The following is a 15,888-nucleotide window of genomic DNA, read 5'->3' as shown; positions in this document are numbered from 1 at the left end:
TTTTTATTTCACTGCAAAGGGAAACACTTCTCAAGGATTTTCAAAGATACCAAAGTAAGCAAAAAGCCAACTCCAACCTAAGGAAGTTAACTTCCCCACAATGAAGCTCTTATAGCTTTTAAGAATGTTTTGTACAAAGACAAGAAATCATCCACGTTTGTGTAATCCCAACATTATTTTTTTTGATGTTTTCTGTGCTGTGTTTGTTTGTTTGTTTGTTTGTTTGTTTAAAGTATCAATAGGCTGCTTTAAGAGAAATAAATCCCCCAGCAAGGAGCAACTCATTATGAAGGTCCACTCTCTGGCCTTTTTCGAGTCGGGATGCACACAAGCGGGCCCCCGGGGACGGAGATTCCCTTCTCAAACAGGGCAAAAGCTCACAGTGCCAGCACTCCGGAAGCACGAACGCCGTGAGCCTGCTGGATCTACAGCTTGGTTCTGACAATAATACCAAGCACACGTTAAATGCCTTTCAAAACACAAGAATGCCAAAACTGCCCCCGAAAATGGGTCTGATGGTGTTTTTAATTAGCTACAGTGTGAATAAATTCAGCACACAAATTTCTCACTTTTAAATATGGTACCCCATTTTTAAAACTTTAATCTATAAATAGTGATTCTGGAAACAGGAATCTTTTTTCCAAAGGGGGAACAGGTATTAAACTATTAAACTGGCAGTGGGTACCCTAGGCTACATAATAATTACTGGACAAATAATAACATGGACAAACATGAAGAAGTACTTAGCTAAGGCTCTGAGTCCCATCAGCACATGGCCACTTAGCAGCATGAGGAAGTTTTCTTCTCCTTCCTCAGATAGGACCCTAGCCTAAGATTTAAAAGGACCTGACACCATTTAACCTCCCTAGGAGCTTTGAAAAGACAGTGCATCAGCTACTCTAATGGTACTTCCAGACACAATGACAATAATACTAATAAGTTAGCATTTCCTGAGAAAGTCCTCAGGGCCTCAGTACAAGGCACTGTACTGACCGTCTTCTGTGCATGATGGCATTTACTCCAAACAGCTCAAGGGGCAGGGACTGTCATTGCTTCCTCTGGCACCGCCCCTGCCCTATCCCCTCACCCCCACCCCCAACACCAACACACCCATTAAGGAGGAAATTGAGGCTTAGGGAAGTGGTCTAAGTTGCTCAAGACCAGGATTTGAACCTTTGTCTGTCTGACCCTGAGCCCATGTTCATAACTACTGTGCTCTTTCCAGTTAAGATTCTGCTGGATAAGGTCTGAGGATCTAATGTAAAACATGCTAACTCTAGGTGATAGCACTGTATTATAGAATTGAAATCTGCTAAGAGAAATGTTCTCACAAAAAAAAAAAAAAAAAAAGGACAAGGATAAATATGAGAGATGATGGATGGGGTAATTAACTAGATGGTTACACATATATCAAATTACCACTATGTATACTTCATATATCTTACAATTCGTCAATTATACCTCAATAAACCTGAAAAAAAAAAAAAAAGAAAGAAAAAAATTCTGCTGGAACAGAATCTGAGAACCTCTGCCCTAAAACCTCCCAACTTCCATGGCAGTGACAGCAGCCAACGGCTCCTGAGGCAGGAATGGTCATTCCCACGGGAAATGTGTCACTGGAGTGTAATCTGGAGACCACGTGTGTTAACATTTCTGATACACCTGTGAACAGAAAGGACCTCAGCAGAACTGCCACAAGAAAAAAGAGAAGACAAATTCCTACGCATTTATTTACCTGCTTTTGGTGAACCCCTCCCTGCTTGTAAATTTGGGCTCATTTGCCTAGCGGAGGAAAGCTTTTTTTTATATCTTAGTAGCCTTCACACCACCAGACTCGACTAAACTTCGCAGACTTCCAACCACACCAAGCCAACCCTGGCAGCCCCAGGACGTGGCTCTCACCTTTCCAGCTGCGATGGCTCCAGCTGGAAACTGCCTCTTCCCTTCCTTAGTTTACCTTCATAGTTCTTATCACAATTTTAAATAATTCGTTGTAAAATTATGTGTTTAACGTACCTCCTCTGATAAACTACAGTGAAGACAGATGGTATCTTTTTTTTTTTTTTTTAACATTTATTTATTTTTGAGACAGAGAGAGACAGAGCATGAATGGGGGAGGGTCAGAGAGAGAGGGAGACACAGAATCCGAAATAGGCTCCAGGCTCTGAGCTGTCAGCACAGAGCCCGACGCGGGGCTCGAACTCACGGACCGCGAGATCATGACCTGAGCCGAAGTCGGACGCTCAACCGACTGAGCCACCCAGGCGCCCCAGATGGTATCTATCTTATTCAATGTTGCGTTCCCAGTGCTTAGCAGGGGACACAACATGTTTGTTGTCATTTAAATAATTGAATGAATACATAATTCTTGTAAACCAACTTAAAACTTTTTTAGAAAAAGGAGGGCTAGAAATAAATAAAATAGCTGGGTCATCTATCGGAAAGCATTTTTTCCATGTGCCTGAATTTCTTGAATGTGAGGTAGGTATATTTCTGGGTCAACATAAGAATTCTTTTTTAGAAAATGTGATATATGCTTTCAATTCTTAGCACACAATTTACAAGTAAACCTTTAGAACAAAAGACTATTTAAAAGAAAATTTCTCTCCCCCACCCATATATAAACTAGGATCTCATTTATACACACAAACATACATATACACATCTATTTATATATATGAACATCCTTAGAGTATTAGATGTAATATTATACTCTAAACAAGGTCATGTTGGTTCCTACACTGAAGATCACCATTTGATCCTGGGACTACTTCCCACATCAATTTTTCTCTAAAAGAAATTGCAGCATCTACTCAATTTCGGAGTCCCTTCTACGGGCCAGGCAATGTTTTAAGCACCTCCTTTGCCTTAACAATGTGTCACTCTATGGAGAAAGACCGACAAAATCAACCAAGGATATACAATGCCTGGTACTTTCTGATGCTCTGAAGAAAAATTAGGCACAAGAGGAGGACACAGTGACGGAGATGGGTAGGGTGCTATTTTAAGCAGAGAGCTTCAAGAAGTAGAAGGGCATCATGTGACAGTATGGGGGGCAAACACACCAGGACAGGTAATCAGCAAGGACCCTTGCTGACTCAAGAATAAGCTTGATATGATCACAGAACAGACAGGCAAAAAGACCAGCGAGTCCAGAGCAGAGAAGGTGAGGGAAAAGCAGCTGGAGCTGACGCGGGAGAGGTAGGTGGGGGTAACACCTTAGGAGAAATGGATCACCTGCTGAACTACACAGAATATGAGGAATAGAAGGTGACCAACCAGAGACCAAACTGCAGGCTCCAGGAAGGACCCTTGCTCCCCCTTCTGGAGTGGCCAACCGCCCATCCTTGCCATCCCAGAATAAAGGCACGTTCCTGTTTCAAGGGTTTCTGGACACCGATCACTGTGGTAAGCACAGAGGACGTTACAAGGACTTCTCTACTTTCCTATTACGTAACAGGAAACAGAAGAGCTCGTTTATTTCACCGCTTGATGAAGTAAAGGCTCCAAACATGTATCAGTGAACTGATCTAGAACAGCATATGTTAAATTTAATGTGTTAAGTTTAAGTTAACTTAATAAGCTTTGTTATTGATCTCATTAAATCAAGGTCTCCAACTTCCTAACTCAAACTCAAAAGAAGGCAGTCAGTATTCCTTCCCCTCCCCGACTCGTGGCCACAAGCAGCTCTCCTTCACTCAGTCCATCACTCAGTCATTAACAAACACTTCCTGAGAGCCCGCTCCAGGCTGGCCCTGCGCTGAGCAGTGAAGGTACGATGGTTCACAAAGCTGATCCAGGCCCTCTGCTCACAAAGTTTTCAGAGAACTGCTTTTTCCCTTCCCCTAATACCTAATACCTTTCCTTTGGCTCACGATGACTTCCCATGCTGGATGGTGGGGGAGCATCAGGAGTATGACTTTTACTCCCTCCTCTGGACCAAGCTCTGCGCTAAATGTTTTTCCTGCATTACCTCGCAATAATCACAGCTAACACCGATGGATGTTCAGGACGCCATTCGGATGCTATTGCAAGCTCTTTTAATCTTTTAACCAGCTTGTTTAATCTTTACACCGCCACTCTGGCTGTGGGCACCTTCATGATCCTCACTCTACAGATGAAACTGAGACCTGCCCACAGTCATGGCTAGTAAGTGGCAGAGGCAGGATTCAAACCCAGACAGTCAGGCTTCAGGGTCTGGGTTCTCAAATACTATGCCACAGAGCTGCCCTGTCAAGTAACTCTCCCAAGCTGTGTGGTTTTAAAGTAGCAGCGCCAAGGGGCACTGAGTGGCTCAGTCGGCTGAGCATCGGACTCCTGATGTCGGGTCATGACCCCAGGGTCAAGGGATCGAGTCCTGCATCAGGCTCTGAGTTGCGTGTGGAACCTGCTTAATTCTCTCTCTCTCCCTCTGCCCCTCCCCCTCTTACACTCTCTTTCTCTAAAATAAAATTTTTAAAAACATAAAAAATATAAACAAGAAAAATAAAGTAGCAGAGCCAAGATAAAGTCCAGACAGACTCCAGAGTGCACGTTCCAACCAAGCCAGTGGGGTATCTCACGGTCATTTAGGGCCACCTTTGGGGGGTCCACAGGGTCAAGGCTATTTCAACAATAGTCCTAGGATGTTACCTGCCTTTTTCATTCTCAGGCATGTAGAGGGGAGGTTTTCAGGGTTTATGACAAGTGATGATGTCATCATTCCACTGGCTAATGGATGTGTGACTGTCTAATCTCATGTTTTTTTTTTTTTTTAATTTTTTTTTTCAACGTTTATTTATTTTTGGGACAGAGAGAGACAGAGCATGAACGGGGGAGGGGCAGAGAGAGAGGGAGACACAGAATCGGAAACAGGCTCCAGGCTCCGAGCCATCAGCCCAGAGCCCGACGCGGGGCTCGAACTCACGGACCGCGAGATCGTGACCTGGCTGAAGTCGGACGCTTAACCAACTGCGCCACCCAGGCGCCCCTAATCTCATGTTTTAAAAATTTCTGAACTATGAGTAAGGACTGTAGTCTAACCAACTCCTGAACTAGGTCTACTTCCTGGTTTTGATACTGTAATAAAGTAAGATGTTACCACTGCGAAAAACTGAGTGAAGAAGAGTATAGGGCTCTGTACTATTTCTGCCACTTCCTGTGAAGCTATACCCCCTCAACATTGTTCAAAGAATTTTTGTTTCAAGGGGCGCATTCCGTAGAGCTTGCTCATTCGGCAGAGCTTGGGGCTCTTGATCTTGGGGTCGTGAGTTCAAGCCCCACAGTGGCTGCAGAGTTTACTTCACAAAAAAGAAAAAAAAATTGCTTCAATTTCTCACATGGTAAATATCCAAAGATCTAATGCACATAAACAAAAGCCTGATGATTGCGGCACGAAAGAGACCACCTCTGCTCTTCCGGCACCTCCCATCTCAGGACTGAGAAGCAGAGATCAGGAGAGATTCTGAGAGACTAACTAAACCAAGAGGAGGAAGGAGGGTGGGGTCCGCACATTCGCACCCTACCTCCCCAACTTCTCCACTACAACTCGAGAGGCTGTTCCCTACAGGCAAGGGGGGGGGGGTCCGTTTTAAGGGTTTCACTCTGAATCGCTAACGGAGAACAAGCAAAGCATACCAGAACAACCTGGGATAAATAGCTTCAAAGGCAATTAAAGGCAACCAGTTATTGTCCATGCCCCTTCGGGGCTCCTGCCCGGGTCTGACAGAAAAGGGGAAGAGAGTTCCTACCCCTTACTTTAAGCACCAGCCTGGTTGGGCCAAGACCTATCAAGGCAGGAGGGTGTCATTTTGCCTGCAGGGCTCTGGGCCTCTGCCCTGCCCTAAGGAAGCCAGTCCCCACTGTCCTACCTAGCAGGATTTCCCCTAAAGCTCCATTACCACACGCCCCACCTCTCCCCACCTCCCCCAGCACTTTGCACTTTGTAAGCACTTACTGGCTGGCTGGTTTAATGGCCTCTCCACCAGAGGCAGGTTTAAGCTGCAGACCCAGGGGGCAGGTTCCATTTCACTCACCGCCGCACCCGGCGCCTGGCACAGGATGCCGAGCCCCGAACGGTGGTTGCTGTCAACAAACAAGTACCTGGCAGTCAAGTGCAGGAGGTCTGTGTGCACGGAGATGGCTGGGAGGGTGTACAGACTCAACTGGCCATGGAGTCCAGGGGAGTGGATGAGATCAGAGAAGAGAGACAAGCACGGACAAAGCCCTCAGGATGTCACTATCTAAGAGTGGGAGGTAAGACCAGGCACGATGTCACCGTGGCAGAAGGGGCATCAAGAACATGATGTCAGAAAGGCTGGGGAAAAGGTTCCACGAAGGGGGAGAAGTCAACAGTCGAATCTGCTGGTGAGCTTGCAGTATGTGTGGTATCTGATCCTTCTCCACTTCCCACCGCTGTAGTCACCCTTCAGCCTGAAATAACACAGCAATCCCCTCATCCTGCGAAGGGCAGACGAGCACCCCGCGTGCCAGCACTGCGCTACCGAGGAAAGCAGCAGCGAAGACAGATGAGTTCTGCCCACCTGACCGGGTATTCCACTGGGACCAGTGAAATAAAGAGTGTGATGGGACACCTCGGCAGCTCAGTCGGTTGAGCTCCGACTTGGGCTCAGGTCATGATCTCACGGTTCGTAAGTTCGAGCCCCGCGTCAGGCTCTGTGCTGACAGCTCAGGGCCTGGAGCCTGCTTCGGATTCTGTGTCTCCCTCTCTCTCTACTCCTTCCCTGCTCACACTCTGTCTCTCTCTTTCAAAAATAAATAAAGACTTTAAAAAAAAATTTTTTTTTTAAAAGAGTGTGATAGATAAGGAGGGGGCACTGTCCTCGTCAGGGCAGCTGCGTGCGGGGGGACATCTTAGAGAAGATCACACACAGACACTTGGACCTGAAAGATGAGAATGGCCACACGTTAAGGATCGAGCATTCCAGGGAAACGTACTAAGGGGACAAAGGGCTTGGCACGTTCAGGAATAAAATGAGACCACCGTGGCCAGGTCACAGTGAGCCAGGGAGAAAGCAGAGGCGGCTGCGGCCAGAACCTGCAGAACCTTGAAGGTCAGGGTAGAGAGAGACTGGAGCTCATTTAGAGAGCAGCGGGACACAACTAGAAGGTCTTGGGCAGGGGAGTGACATGACGTGATGAGAAGGTCTTCTGGCTTCCAGTCTGTTCCCTATTCAACTTCTCTAAACCCTCTGCCTTCTTGATTAATCATCCTATAAAAGCATCCGGTTCAGAATTCCTTTTTTTTTTTTTTTAACTTTCTAAATAAACCAGTGGTTACTTACTGGTTGTAGAGTCTCTCGAGGTTGAAGAGAAGCAAAGTAAATTAGACCTAAGAGCTCTTCTCAACCTGACATGCCCCTGAAGGAGGGTTCTGCTGCCTCCTAGTGAGTCTGTTACTGCTGAGACTGAGCTGCCAAATTTCAAACCACCTTCATCCAAGGCAGCAAACCAAGGAGCAACAGCCTTTCAAGTCAGGTGGGAGTTTGCTTGGTCTAGCCACAGCCTTTAAAAAAAAAAAAAAGAAAAGAAAAGAAAAGAAAAAGAAAAAGAAAAAGAAAAATTCTATTGGAAGAAATCACAGAAAAATCTCGATTTTACTCTCAAAGTTCCTCCCTAGTCCCTACAGGCACCACTCTCTGGAGGTCCTCCTACTCCTTGGCGTCTTTCACAGTTCAGGCTTTTAGCCAACAGGGCCCCCAGACCACTGATCCTTCTGGCCCTCAATTCTTCTGACCAGTCAATATCTTCTATATCCTTCCAGGTCAAGTTCAAATCCATTCATCCATGAAGACATTCCAAACAACTCACGATAATTGCCTGCTTTTCTAATTTCCTATATGCTCAGGTTTATGTTGTATGAATACAGTACTCAAGACATACAGAGAATGGTCCCACAGAGAGAGAGACCGTCAGCCAAGCAGTGCTCAATGAGGGGGTTTCTGTGAAAATCCAAAGTAATGACTTGGTCTGAACTAAAGCACTAACAGTGCTTAGAAAGTATGTTACAGGGCAGAATCAGCACTTGCTTACGAGCTGAAAATAATGGTGATGATGATACCTACAGTGTTTCCTACATGCCAGGCGCTGGCCTTGACGTTTATTAACTCATTTACTCTTGACCACAACCACATGGGGTGGTCACCACTATTATCTCTATTTAACAGGTAGGAAAGCAAATACCAAGAGGTCAAGTGACTTGCCCAAGGTCACACAGATGGAGTGGCTGTGAAGGACGAAAGTCCACTCCCTGTGGAGTCCTGTGAAGGACTGAGGGTGAAAGTGAGTCACCACAGCAAAGTTGAGGAAGAGCAAAACAATCCTACAAAACCTTTTTCTTTGCCAAAGCATTAATATCAGAATAACAAAAAATGTAAACCTTCTTGCCAGAGTTCCTCCCACAGTTATATAAGAAAAATGTCATCCAAGTTGCTAATTCTTTTTCAAATTTCAGAAATAATCTAATATTTTCATTCACAAAGACAATGTCCCAGATCTTATAAAAATTGCCAATTTATCTAGTAGAATACATGATTCAAAATGAGATTTAAGTGCCATCATTATTAAACATGTTAATTTTCTAAACTATACATTCATTAATCGAAGTTTAAGTCATAACACATAAGAATCACCTTACTTGGAAGTCTCTTTTTAAAAAGCCTGAAAAATCAAATTCGCATTTATAATTACTTATAAAAATCTAATTCTATATTAATAATATGCTACAACAGCAAAAGTGGTTTCAATGTTTTATACCTCATTATGCATATATACCCAGGATTAGGAAAAAAGTGGGGAAGATAACCTAAAACCAAAGATAGAAAGCCATTCAAGGCTTTACCAAATCTTTGGGAATACATCTATGAACAGATGTATCTGAAGGGTCACATGGTCTGCTGCCCCCCATAAAACGTCCTCTGTGAAAGGAATAAACTACCACCTATAACAACATGGATGAATCTCAAAAACACCACGCTGATCAAAAGGAGACAAACACAGGGGCGCCTGGGTAGCTCAGTCGGTTGAGTGTCTGACTCTTGATTTCAGCTCAGGTCATGATCTCAGAGTTCATAGGATTGAGCCCCACTTCAGGCCCTGTACTGACAGTGCAGAGCCTGCATGGGATTCTCTCTCTCCCTCTCTCTTTGTCCCTCCCTTGCTCGTGCTCTAAGTAAATAAACATTAAAAAAAAAAAAAAAAAAAAGGAGGGGGGACAAATACAAAAGGGCAAGTACTAACAATTCCACTCACGTGAAATTCTAGAACAGGAAAAAACAATCCACAGGGACAGAAAGCCAATCAGTGCCTGCCTGGGGTAAGGACTGGGGGGGTGGGGAAGTGACACTAACTGCAGAGCAGCAGGAAAGAATTTTTGGGGTAATGGAAGAGTTCTGTACCTTGAGAGAACTGAGTGCAGGTATCTGGCAATCTTAAGACTTGTGCACTTCAAACAGGTACATTTAAAAAAAATTTTAGGGGCACCTGGGTGGCTCAGTCAGTTAAGCATCCAAGTCTGGCTCAGGTCATGATCTCCTGGTTCGTGAGTTCGAGCCCCGCGTCGGGCTCTGTGCTGACAGCTCAGAGCCTGGAGCCTGCTTTAGATTCTGCGTCTCCCTCTCTCTGCCCCTCCCCTGTTGACACTCGTTCACTTGTGCTCTTGCTCTCTCTCCCTCTCTCTCTCAAAAATAAACATTATAGGGGCGCCTGGGTGGCGCAGTCAGTTAAGCGTCCGACTTCAGCCAGGTCACGATCTCGCGGTCCGTGGGTTCGAGCCCCGCGTCAGGCTCTGGGCTGATGGCTCAGAGTCTGGAGCCTGTTTCCGATTCTGTGTCTCCCTCTCTCTCTGCCCCTCCCCTGTTCATGCTCTGTCTCTCTCTGTCCCAAAAATAAATAAACGTTGAAAAAAAAAATTAAAAAAAATAAATAAATAAACATTATAAAAAATGAAAATTAAATTTTTTTAAACTTTATTGATTTATTTTGAGAGTGTGTGGGAAGAGCAGAGAGAGAGAAAGAGAATCTCAAGCAGGCTCTGCACTGCCAGTGCAGAGCCCAATGTGGGGCCTGAACTCACAAACCGTGAGATCATGACCTGAGCTGACATTAAGAGTCAGTTGCCTAACCAACTGAGCCACCCAGACGTCTCTCAAATGAGTATATTTAATGCACACAAATGATACCTCAATGTTGGGCTTTTAAAGTAAAATAAGTAAATGAATTATACACTGTCCTCTTTAAATCATGTCCAAATGAAACTGTAATGGTCCCAGAAAACCAAAGACAAAAATACTGATGACGTAGTAAAAAAAATTATTTAATCAAAATTTTTTTCATACCCAACTCAAGCATTCCTCTGCTCAAAACCCTCCGACGGTCTCCCATCTCCTTAGGCAAAGTCTACTCTGTTCTTTACAATGACCACAGAGCTGAGCCCACACCTCTCCTCCATCTGCTCTGCTCCAAGCACACAGGTGCCCTAGAACCAGCCTGCTCTGCTCCCTAGCCAGCCCCCACCTCTTAGGCACACATCCACTGGGATCAGGAAGGTAACTCCACTACATGGCGTTATATATATAGCATGGCATTGGCATTGGCTGCTGTTACAGGAGGCAGCAAGTACGATCTGACATAGACAATATGTACTAATGTTTTCATTTTTAAAAATATAAAAATAAGCATGTTTTACTGGTATCTCATTTAAATTTGTATCAGTAACTAGGGGCACCTGGGTGGCTCAGTTGGATAAGCGTCCGACTTCGGCTCAGGTCATGATCTCGCAGTTCATGGGTTAGAGACCTGCACCGGGCTCTGTGCCGACAGCTCAGAGCCTGGATCCTGCTTCAGACTCTGTGTCTGCCTGTCTCTCTCTCTGCCCCTCTCCCACTCATAGCCTGTCTCTCTCTCTCTCTCTCAAAAATAAATTTAAAAAAATTTTTAGTAAAATAAATTTGTATCAAACTCTTTTTACTCTATCCAGAAAACGACCATAAATGATCATACCCGTTTTCATCAATTTAATTAAAGCACCTAGTTTCTTAAACATGAACTTTATTTTAAATTTTAATGTTTATTTATTTTTGAGAGAGAGAGACAGTATGAGCAGAGGAGCGGCAGAGAGAGAGGGAGACACAGAATCCGAAGCAGGCTCCAGGCTCTGAGCTGTCAGCACAGGGCCCAACATGGGGCTCGAACCCACAAACCATGAGATCGTGACCTGAGACAAAGTCGGATGTTCAACTGAGTGAGCCACCCAGGCGCCCCTTAAACATCAACGTAAACATCAACACCAGAGAGCAACAGCAGTGTCTGACAGAAGAGTTTAGACTAAACATGAACATGACTTGACATCGAGGCTGTGTCATAGTGTATCACACTAAGATACATGCTATTCTACAACAGACTAATGATAAGCACCACAGTTCATTGCTGTCACCAGCAAAAGACCTCCAAGAATCAGAGCGCTAATATTTCAAATTCTATGAACAAGTCTTCTTTGTTTAAACTTGCAAACAAGACTCTTAGCTACTATTCTGGGAGCAAACAGTGAGGGGGAGAGAGGATGAAACAAGCTTCAGTTTACTGAAACAGCATTAAATCGTGTTTGGTTAAGGAACGAGCAGAAGAATACGGCCGCAATAACAATAAAGAGATGCGGACACCAAACAAAACAACCTTTACACGGTCTCTGGAACACAACAGTAGCCAAAGAGTTCTAAAACACACCAAAAAAGTACCCTCTTTCAAAAAGCTGGCAGGCCCTTTAAATTGTCCGACTGAAGAAACTATCTTCAACTACGGCATTAATCTCAATAGTGAACAAACATATTACTATACTCTTGCCCAATAAAGATAAAGGTGCTACTCTAAAAAACGGAAACCAGATCATGTCACTGTCCCGTCGCCTCCCACTGCACTTAGAGTAAAACATAAGCTTCTTCCTATGGCCCTTAAGGCTCTATAAATCTGACCCCAGCCTCTCCCCAACTCCATCTTGCCTCAGAGCCCCCCTGATGCCTGCCAAGCTCCAGGCCCTGGCCTGTTCTGTCTGTGTTTGAACCAGCAAGCCCATTCCCACCTCAGAGCCTTTGCACTCACTATTGATCGCTCTACCTAGAATTTTCTTTCCCTGGATCTTCACATACCTGGTTCTTGGCTACCACTTGAGTCTGTTTTAACCGTTAGTCACCTCTTCAGAGCAGCCTCCTCTGACCATGTAATCCGAAGAAACTCTCCGCTGCCTCCATTCATCACTCTTTATCACACCGCCTTGTTTCGCCGTCCTCACGGCACTTTTCGCTATCTAAAATGGTCTCGTCTTCCGCTTTTCAACTCTCTCTGAGTAGGTAAGCAGCAGAGCAGAGCCCTGGCCTATCTAGTTCACTGTGGAACCCACAACACCCAGGGGTGCCGTCCAGTCCATCAACGGCAGGATGAATGAGGGAGCAAGTGAACACCCAGAACAGAGAAGAGAATGGAACCGGGGACTGCTTATCCCAGTGCTCAGGGTTGGATCTGCAGCATCCAGTGATTAAAAGCTTCTTTTGTTATTTCACTGTGCAAAACTTTTATTTAAAGTCTGGAAGGCTAAGCTGCTAAAACTGTTTTGCTACTGGCAATAGCAGATCGTTCATCTGGATGTAGAAATGCTGCAATCATAAGCTGCTTTGTTGATAGAAAGTTTCAAGTGTCAGTAACAACCTGAGTTACGCAAAGATTCAAAAAAAAAAAAAAACCACCTACGTGTGATTCAATAAATCAGAAATCAAGGCAGCTGTATTACCTCATTAGGGCTAAAACTTACACAATGCCCCGTGTCAATTAGATCTCAATAAAGCTGGGGAAACAAATCACCGAGGCTATACCCAAGATGCCACAGTTCTCCTCTCTTCCCCGCAGGATTGCACTGCCCCCCAGCCAGCCCCTAATACCAGAGTTTTAAGTCAGATGTGGCCATATGACTAACTTTGGCTAATCAGATGTGAGTAGAAGTGATGTATATTGAGACAAAGCCTTCATCATCTCTGGTTCTTGAGCAACTACAAAGGGAGATCCACACAGGATGTGTAGCAAGAACAAGAAATAAACAAATGTTGTATTAAGCCCCTGAGATTTTGGAGCTGCTTTTTGTTAGCACAGCATAACAGAGCTTATCCTGACTAATAACGGCAGTATAAAATGGTGACCTAGAACCTTAGCTTTGGAATTTGACGAGTGACAGTGTGAATCAGAGCTCTATCACTTACTGTTTGAGTGGCCGTGGGCAAACCACAGCCACCTCTCTGGGCTTTAACTGCCTTCGTCCATAAAATTGTTATACTACCTACACTTCATAGAGCGGATGCAAAGACTCAATTAGTGAGAAAGTACATATGCAATATTTAATGGAGTGCCTGGCCTGTTGGTTAAGCACTCAGTACACAGCAAGTGGTATTAAACTCTAGCATACCTATTTTAAGCTACTATAAGCATATTCACATTACGGGACTTTGCTCACCTTTGATATTCTATAAAGTAAAGCATTCTAAACTCTTTATTCAACGAGAAAGTAATTTTTAAAGTTTTGGATGCTCCTAGATAAATCTATGGGGGAAAAAAGAAAGAAAATAGTGGAACATCTCAAAAGTTAAATATTGGGATGGGTGTAGAATGTTAATGAAGTAAAGGACACCTGTGATTTAAAATGGGAGAGAAAAGAAACTGGGAGAAGGAAGTCGGGAAGCAGAATGGCTCTCCTCTTGTCTGCCAACCAGCCTGGACTGAGTTGGAACAAAGGCTCACGGGCAACACGAGTGGAGTTCCGAGTTGGGAAGATAAGAGAAGGGCTAAGTGTTGAATGGAGAACAAACTGGAAGAGAAAGAAGGACAAAGACCATGTGGATCTGGAGGCTTTGTGCAGCCCTGGGCTAGGGTCAGAGAGAGAGCCTGGTGAGCTACCACACCAGGAACGACTTGGAACACACTGGTAAGACTGAGCAGTTCAGAATGTTGCTCCAATAGTTAGTGTTTAATATACCGTGAGACTCTGGAGTCTGTTGTTTCTTCTAAAGGACTCACTTACAAACAGCATGGTCTGCTCACTCAGAGGATCCTTCAGTCCCTAAAACTCAACCAGCAAACACATGAATGAATGATACAGTACTACTCTCTTTGAGACCATTCCCACTATAAGAGATTGCTCTGACTGCTAAAGTTCATCTAAGCAAAGCTGCTTGGTACCTACAGGGAATAATCTCAGCGTTAACATCACCATTAAGATTTTAATTAAAAGTCAATCTGGTTCAGGGGCGCCTGCCCGGCTCAGTTGGTGGAGCATGCAGCTCTTGATCTCAGGGTCACGAGTTCGAGCCCCACGCTGGGTACAGAGATTGCTTAAATAAATAAACTAAAAAAAAAAAAAAAAAATCAATCTGATTCAAGTTAAAACTTTAATATCCGAATTTTTGTGTAGTTACTTCCAAGTTTCTCAAGCACTGATTGCTCATTTTCACTGGCTGAAAAGGGGGAAATAAATATAAGAGGGAAAAAGATAAAATGTCCTGAAACAATCCTTAACTTTTAAAAATTACTGAGACAACTGCTGAAAAACACTCAGAGATTTTATGCCATGACATAATAATCAGGTCTAAATATCATACAACCGATATTCCTCAGATAATGAAAATATAACTAAAGATGCTGAAAATTTTACTCATAAAAAGTGGACAACTTTTATACTCCAAATGAAAGTTTCATTACTACCAGACCACGTAAATTACATCCAAATCAGAAATGTGCTAACCATTAGAAACATAAGAGGACACTTTTCCCCTGATATTTGGCATTTGGCATCAAAGGCAGTCTTCTGCAGATCTGATATTAAAACTTGTCAAAAACAAAATGAAATTGTAAAAGAGCCAAAAAAAGAAATGGTTATTGCTACAACTCTTCTGAATGGCATGTGGACTTTCTCCACACACAAGGTCGTGTGATGTAAGGGGAGCCACAGAGTGAAAAGTATGAGGTGTCCAACAGGTCGAAACGCGTTAGAAAGAAAGTATTAGTAGCCTAATATGGTGTAAGAATTAATGCGTTAGTAAGCCTACCGGTAAAGCTGTAGCCACCTGAAAATAACTGGCTGCTGATTAGCAATACAACAAAAGCAATGTCAACATTTGGATTCCACTATGTAGGCACTCGCAATCATTCTAATCCAGAATCAAGACTCCTAACAACAGTTCCTAGGCAGGAGAAAAGCAAGTTCCTTTGGGTGACCAAGTTCACATATAGAACCGGTCTTAAGAGAGAAAGAGAAATGAAATCTAGGACATATATGTGCACATAACTTTGAGGAACAATGACTAGGGCAATCCACTGTTCTCTTTTCCCCTCCCCCATCTGACCATTTCAAAACTAATTTGGCTTCAAAAGCATGTCAGTAAATCTGCAAGTTGTAAAATAATAGGAACCATGTGCCCCATGTGTTCGCCAGATTCATTTTTTATGATGTATGGTCCTCCGCATTAAAATAAACATATTTTTGATAAAGAAAAGTAATGAAACAAAATCAAAAGAATCCATTCCAAAAAAGTCACATCTCTCAATGCAACCCGGGACTGAACTTTACTAAATGCAGCCCACCCCAATAAAAGTGGGACTCCAGTTAGAAGCACCTGTGAATGATGAAAAGGTGTCCAAAATCTCAGATAGTGAGGGATACAAAATGTTTTCAAGTCTGGTAGTTTTAAGCTCAACACTACTAATTAGACTTCACATTTTCAAGTTTGTCTCTCATATTTTTTAAATGTTTATGAAGATCTCAAGAGAGTGTCTCTAACACCCATGAATTTCTGTTAACTACAAGTAAAATGATAATAAACCAGAAAATAAGAATCCTCGTTTAGAATACATTAA

The 15,888-nt window shown here is 43.6% G+C and overlaps 1 protein-coding gene across 7 annotated transcripts in view; it reads right to left on the bottom strand.

Annotated features, from left to right (window-relative positions):
• Positions 1 to 15,888, bottom strand: part of PRDM2 (PR/SET domain 2) — a 124,725-nt gene that overhangs the window by 93,085 nt on the left and 15,752 nt on the right. The gene's annotated exons all lie outside the window — the stretch shown is intronic.

The sequence above is a fragment of the Felis catus genome, chromosome C1 (assembly GCF_018350175.1).
Source record: "Felis catus isolate Fca126 chromosome C1, F.catus_Fca126_mat1.0, whole genome shotgun sequence".
NCBI classification, from domain to species: domain Eukaryota; kingdom Metazoa; phylum Chordata; class Mammalia; order Carnivora; family Felidae; genus Felis; species Felis catus.
This window is presented reverse-complemented; position numbering and strand designations above follow the sequence as displayed.